This window comes from Budorcas taxicolor, chromosome 5 (genome assembly GCF_023091745.1).
Source record: "Budorcas taxicolor isolate Tak-1 chromosome 5, Takin1.1, whole genome shotgun sequence".
In the NCBI taxonomy this organism is placed as follows: domain Eukaryota; kingdom Metazoa; phylum Chordata; class Mammalia; order Artiodactyla; family Bovidae; genus Budorcas; species Budorcas taxicolor.
This window is the reverse complement of record NC_068914.1, coordinates 126,294,047-126,300,046: the sequence shown is the minus strand read 5'-3', so window position 1 is coordinate 126,300,046 and position 6,000 is coordinate 126,294,047. Positions and strand designations below refer to the sequence as shown.

Sequence of the window (6,000 nt, the reverse complement as noted above, 5' to 3'; positions counted from 1 at the left end):
ATGAGTAACTCTTCGCATGAGGTGGCCAAAGTACTGGAGTTTCAGCTTTAGCATTATTCCTTCCAAAGAAATCCCAGGGCTGATCTCCTTCAGAATGGACTGGTTGGATCTCCTTGCAGTCCAAGGGACTCTCAAGAGTTTTCTCCAACACCACAGTTCAAAAGCATTAATTCTTCAGCGCTCAGCCTTCTTCACAGTCCAACTTTCACATCCATACATGACCACAGGAAAAACCATAGCCTTGACTAAATGGACCTTAGTCAGCAAAGTAATGTCTCTGCTTTTGAATATGTTCTCAGTCCTACTCACCTGAATTAATATGTGTGTGGTGGAGGGAGAGAGGTGTACAGCCCTCTGTCAAGCGTGTTTGATCACAATTAAACTTCTAATGCTTGCATATGGCAACTGTCATTTGAGCCTCAAAATCACCATGATATAGAAGGAACTGATTTCTCCAAGAACACACTAATTACCAGATCACATAGTGCTTTTTCCAACAATCAAGCTATGTATGAGAGAGAAGAGAGTGTAAAAAAGAGAGAGAAGAGAGTGTAAAAAAGAGAGAGAAGTGATGTTAAGATTCTTTCCTAAGTCTTTCCTATGTGTCACCTGCTCTGGGTAAAAATAAAGATAATGGTTGTCATCTCTGAATTACATTTTCTGCAAGCACAGCGCTAGCTTTGTATAGTGTCTTAACAGTCTAAAGTAAATCTTATTTTATAAAATCTCCAATATTCAGATAGAAGATAATTTGTTAACGATAATTGGGGACAATTTTCTTATTTGATTTGCTCAATAAGAACTCAAATGCATCACCTTCCCAAAGCCATCCTTTCTGAGTCATAGTACAGGTGATTTTCCTCATAGTTCTCTGATCCTAAACAAGCAGCAGCCCAGTACCATCAGTTATTTTAGATTTTCCAAGATGATGCAAGCAAATTCTTCATGAATGCTGAAGGTTTTTTTTTTTTTTTTTTTTTGTAGCTTTTCCAAATGTGAATTCCTCTCAAGTCTCTACAATCGAGTCATAATGGAAAAGGAAGAGAGTCAAGGAACACTGAGTTACTAACTAGTTAGGCAACACGATCAGCCAATCCATTTTTGTTGACCACATTTTCATATTCTGCAAAAGGTTCCAAAAAAATAATAGAAATGATCTCTGAGCTCCCTTTTATCTTTAACACTCACTTTGCATTGTGAAGCATCAAGAGAAACTCTGGCGACCTGTAGGACACGTGACCAATGTGGCAACACCCTGGGTCCCTCAAGAGTGGCCTGAACTAGCTTTCAGCAGAGAAGAGGGAGGTGAGGTGATGCTGATGAGGAAGGAAGGCGGTCACTCTTGGAACAACTCTTTCAGGGCCAGTCAGGAATTTACCGGGCGCAGGTGGGTGGGGCGTGTGTCTGGCGGGGTGCCTGCGTTGACGACAGAAGGCTACTTCCGGCTGTGGTGCGTATGACGTCGGGGACCAGCCGAGCCTCCTAGAAGCGGAGGAGGAAGGGCTCGCGAGAGTTCAAGGAGGCCGCCCCGAGATTCCGGCGTCGCGGCGGCGGGTCCCACCTCCCGGGGGCGGGGCGAGGGCGGAGCGGGCAGAGGGAGCAGACGGTCGCCGGGCCGGCTGCGGTCCGTGCGGAGGCTGAGCCGGCCGCGGGCGCGACCGGAGGCAGGTGAGTGCGCTGATGCGGCGCTTCTTCGCGGAGGAGGCTAGGGGTATGGCTTGCCTCTCCGGCCGCAACTCTGAGAGCCGGATCAGGAGAAGATCTTATGTGTCTTAGGGTGTCCAGGAAAAGCCGGGCTGATTTCGAGGCTGGAAATATCTCCGGTGAAGCTCCGGTGACGGCCTTGGCCCTCTTGTTCCTTGGGGTGATAGTGGCCCCGGGTGTCCGGAGAGGTGGCCTGTGGCCCGGGGAGGAGTCTTTGTCCTTCCAGGCTCCTTTGGCCTCTCCCCTCCGCTGTCCCGGAGCCCCGGGCTCTCTGTCCCTGCCTGGGCTTCATAAACAATAACAAATGTCGTGAGGACCTTCCCCTGTATCCCCTGCTCTCCTGTCCCGTGCCCTCCAGCCGATGCCAGCGAGAAGGATTCTGGGCATGGCTCTTAGATTGTGGGGGCTGTTTGTGTACCATTCCTAAAAACTGATGCGTCAGATTCCTAAACATTTCTCAAATAGACACAGTAAAAGCCGTCCTGCTCTCAGAAGCCAAGGAGTGTTTAAAGCCGGTCTCTCAAAATCGGACCCTACCGGTGGAATCCTAGACCCTTCTTTTCACCATCATTTTCTCCCACTCCCTTTTTTTCACCTTTACTACGAGGGGACGAACGAGTGGTTGGTTGGTATGGGTAAAAATAGGGAAGGTTGTGTTCGATGGAGGAAGGAAACATTTCACCCTTAAAAGTTGCCAGGTAGAGAGCAAAAGAACTAACTTTATTTTCAAAATCGGTGGCCTCCCGCTTACTGATACTACTTTTGTTTTATGAGACCGCTTTTCGAATTGTGGATTTGGAGGAAAGACTTAAAAAGAAATGGGGAGGGGGACGGGGAGAGCTGGTGGTGCAGGGAGTATTGGCTGGTCCAGAAAGTATGATGCTGGTGTTCCTCACTTGATAAAATGCAGAGCCAACGCTCCTGTCTATTTCACGCAACTTGCGATAAGTTTTGATGTAAGCCAATTGCTTGGAAAAGGTGACCTGAGTATTAGCTTTAATACTACTAAAATCTGAGGAAACAGCTTTAAGTGTTTCAGTTATGCCTCCTAGCTGTAAGCTGGGAGTGAGACTTGGTCTTTCAGGGGCTGTGAGTGGGGGACGGGGTTAGGCCTTAATACTTGCCAGGTCTCCTTACTTTAAGGCAGGGTTTATTGTTGTTTAAGCCCAGTTTTGCTTACTGAAGGCAGGTTTTTGAAAGTTCTTTGTCTCGGTCATAAATGTATGTAAGGTACTGGAAGCCTCTTTGTGTTTGGTTTTTCTTTGTATGCCTCAGGATATATAAAACAATTAAGTTTATTATACTGTCTATCCAGTAGCTGAGAGGTATTGTATGTGAACTGACCATTCTTGTGACTATGTGAGGGGAGAGAAATTCATCCAGAATAGGATGTTAAATTATGATGACATTTGTTCATTGCATAGAATCGTCAAAGTACCTTTCTGTAAAAGATTCTGATCTCAGAGGAAGTACAATGGATAAAAAAAAATTTTTTTTGTTTGTTTAATCTGGCTTAGCGTTTATGGTGTTCTCCTTGTTAAGATGGCTAATAACATTCCCCGTTTACAAATTGGGTGTTGTTTTTGTAATCCTTTGGAAGCCCCTGCCGCTGGGGAATGAAAAAAAAATTAGACTTAGAAAAACCACATTAAATTAGTGCGATTCTTCTTTAGCCTTTTGTTTTTGAGTTTCACTTTAAATAAATCATAGAGTGGAGACCAGAAATATTTGTGCAAATAAGGTGTCCCCAACAGTTTTTATGCTTAAAAAATTAATTTCTAAAGGTAACACGCTATGAAAACAAAGGAAGAATCGTAGTTTGTAGAAAGGGATAATAAAGCAGCAGCCTCAGTTCAGCCATTTGTTCTCAGGAAAGTTCTGTCCTCTCAAAGTTAGGGCTGCAGCATCATGTTAGCAAAGTTGGATAACACTTTAGATAGTGTTTTCTCAGTGATCTGGGATCAGTTGGAGGCTCTTTTGCCTGTGTGTGGCACTTTTTTGAGAGATGGAAAAGGGCACAAATCAAAGCCAGAAAGTTTTGCATCTCAATGTAATGTGAAAATGGTTTTATTTTACATAAACAATGGAGGGTGAATCAGGCAAGCATATTGTCATCTAGCAACCCCAAGATTATGTTAAAATTAGCAGATGGGTAAGTTATGATTAGGTTGACTTGACATATGTGGAAATTATGCTACTGTATTTTTATATTAAAAACACCATAGACTTTTTGAATGAAATAATGAGAGAGCTTTTAAAGCATAAGAAATTTTAAGAATTAATTTAAAAAGATAACCTTGGTCAGTAGTTAAAAGATATTAAGTGAATCCTTCTTCCCCACCTCCCAAATTTTTGTTTAAGTCTTTAAGAGAGTGTTGACCTAGGTATGTCCGGTACTGATGTGTGCTAATTACATAAAGCTCCTTTCTCCAGGTAAATGTTTTATAATTGATTGACACAGTATTATTGTTCAGAACCTTTAGAGAGAGGAAACTGAAGGGCAACAATGAGTAGTATTTGCTGCCCTGTGCACTCAGATGAACTGTGGTCGTTTTCTTCAGCCTGATGGGAAGAAGATATTCCCAAATAACTATAATACACAATCCATTTTGTGGGGAAGCCAAAGAGGAAGGGGTTAAATTTTACTAGACCAATTAAAGAAGGCTTTCATCAGGGAAAGGCATTTGTGTAGATGATTGAGATGATCTAGTCATATGATAATCATCATAAGCAAACACTTTATATAATGCTGCTTGCTCCTAAGCTGTTACCATGCTAATCTACCTCAGTTTAATCCTTCCAGCAACTGTGGAGTGGGTGTTTTTATTCCCATTTTGCAGACAGAGTAATTGAGGTATCTAGAAAATGGTAAAGCAGGGGTTCCCACCCAAGAATTCTGACTTGTATCCCTGTGCTTAACCAGTCTCCTTGATTTTTCTCCCACTTTTGATGATGTTGGTTTGGGAAAATGCGTTCTTCTGACACCTAAATTTAGGGATATGTTTTCTAGAAAGAGCTCCAAAATGGTGAAAACCCAGGTAAATACGTTATTTTTGGCATGTTAGATACTGACTCCAGTTTTAGAAATTGCTCTTGGTGCATATTAAGTGTAATCCTTGAGTGGGGTTTTGATAAATTTGATTCATTACCTAGTAGCAGTACCCGCAAGGGTTTACAAGAGAGAAGTTGTAACTATGTTAATTCCTTTGCCTTGTGGAATGTTTGAATCATTGTATATTTTGGCTTGTAATTTTTTAAAACCACTTGGCACTGGGTATTTTTTGGATTGAATTGGGAAGTTGGAATTTAGTTAATTATTGAACGTCAGTCTCAGCAGCCCTTTTTATTTTTTATTTTCACAACAGTTAAATTTATAATCAGTGAATTTGAATAGTGTTGAACACTTGAATCAGTGTTTTGAATATTGTTGTACGTGTATAAAATGAGAGAACTTCAGTCACTGATACTTTTATGTTAGGGCAACTTTGAAAGCTCTTTGGGGTTGTGAAATAAAAGGTACTGTAGAATTGCACTGGGCCCAGTACAAGCCTACTTGGTAAATGCATCTTTGTTGAATGAATGGTCCAACTGATTTTATTTATGAAGTTTCAGGAGTGGTTTGCACTTGTTGGTTAGGTATTGAAGTAACTTTAAATTGAATTTAAAGATAAGGGAAAAAAAATAATCGTTAGACCATACTAACCATATGGATACTTAGCTGTCCTTTCCTCCCAGCAAGGTGCAGACCTTTGTCAGAGCCCTTATCAGCTGTACTTGTAGTATTAAGTAGAGCTCTAGTGGCACAGTTTTTATGAATGAATATAAGTATCCTCTCCTTCTGTGAGTGTGGTAGATTGTAGGAAACCTTGACAAGCTTACAACCTAATGGGAAAAAGTGGCAGAACAAAATCCAGGATTTAGAGCCTAATGTATTTATATTATTACAGTAAGACACAAATTGCAAAACAGATTTTAAAAAAATGTTTTTCCACACAGCCTGAATTAGTAGTGATGGCATATTATTTCCATTTATCACCGCCTGATTGACAAAATTTGGGGGATCTTCAGCCCATAATTTCAGGGAGATGCTTTTAAGTCTACTCTGCTTTGTTATTAAAAAAGAAAAATTACACATTCCTTTAAGTACAGGTTTTATTTTGAAAGGTTATTCTCAGTAAGGAGGAGTGTGAGTTGGGCAAACTCAAAGGGAAACCAGACATACCTTCACCTCCTTAGCAGTTACAGGTCAGATAGTGAGTTGACCGTTCATGTTCATGTTGTGTAAATTCAGAAAGG

The 6,000-nt window shown here is 41.5% G+C and overlaps 1 protein-coding gene across 1 annotated transcript in view; it reads left to right on the top strand.

The window, feature by feature from the left end:
• Window positions 1–1,575: 1,575 nt before the first annotated feature.
• Window positions 1,576–6,000, top strand: part of STK38L (serine/threonine kinase 38 like) — an 80,489-nt gene continuing 76,064 nt past the window's right edge. The window contains exon 1 of the mRNA XM_052639971.1: window positions 1,576–1,668. The gene's annotated coding sequence lies outside the window, so the exon portion shown is untranslated. The remainder of the gene's footprint in view (window positions 1,669–6,000) is intronic.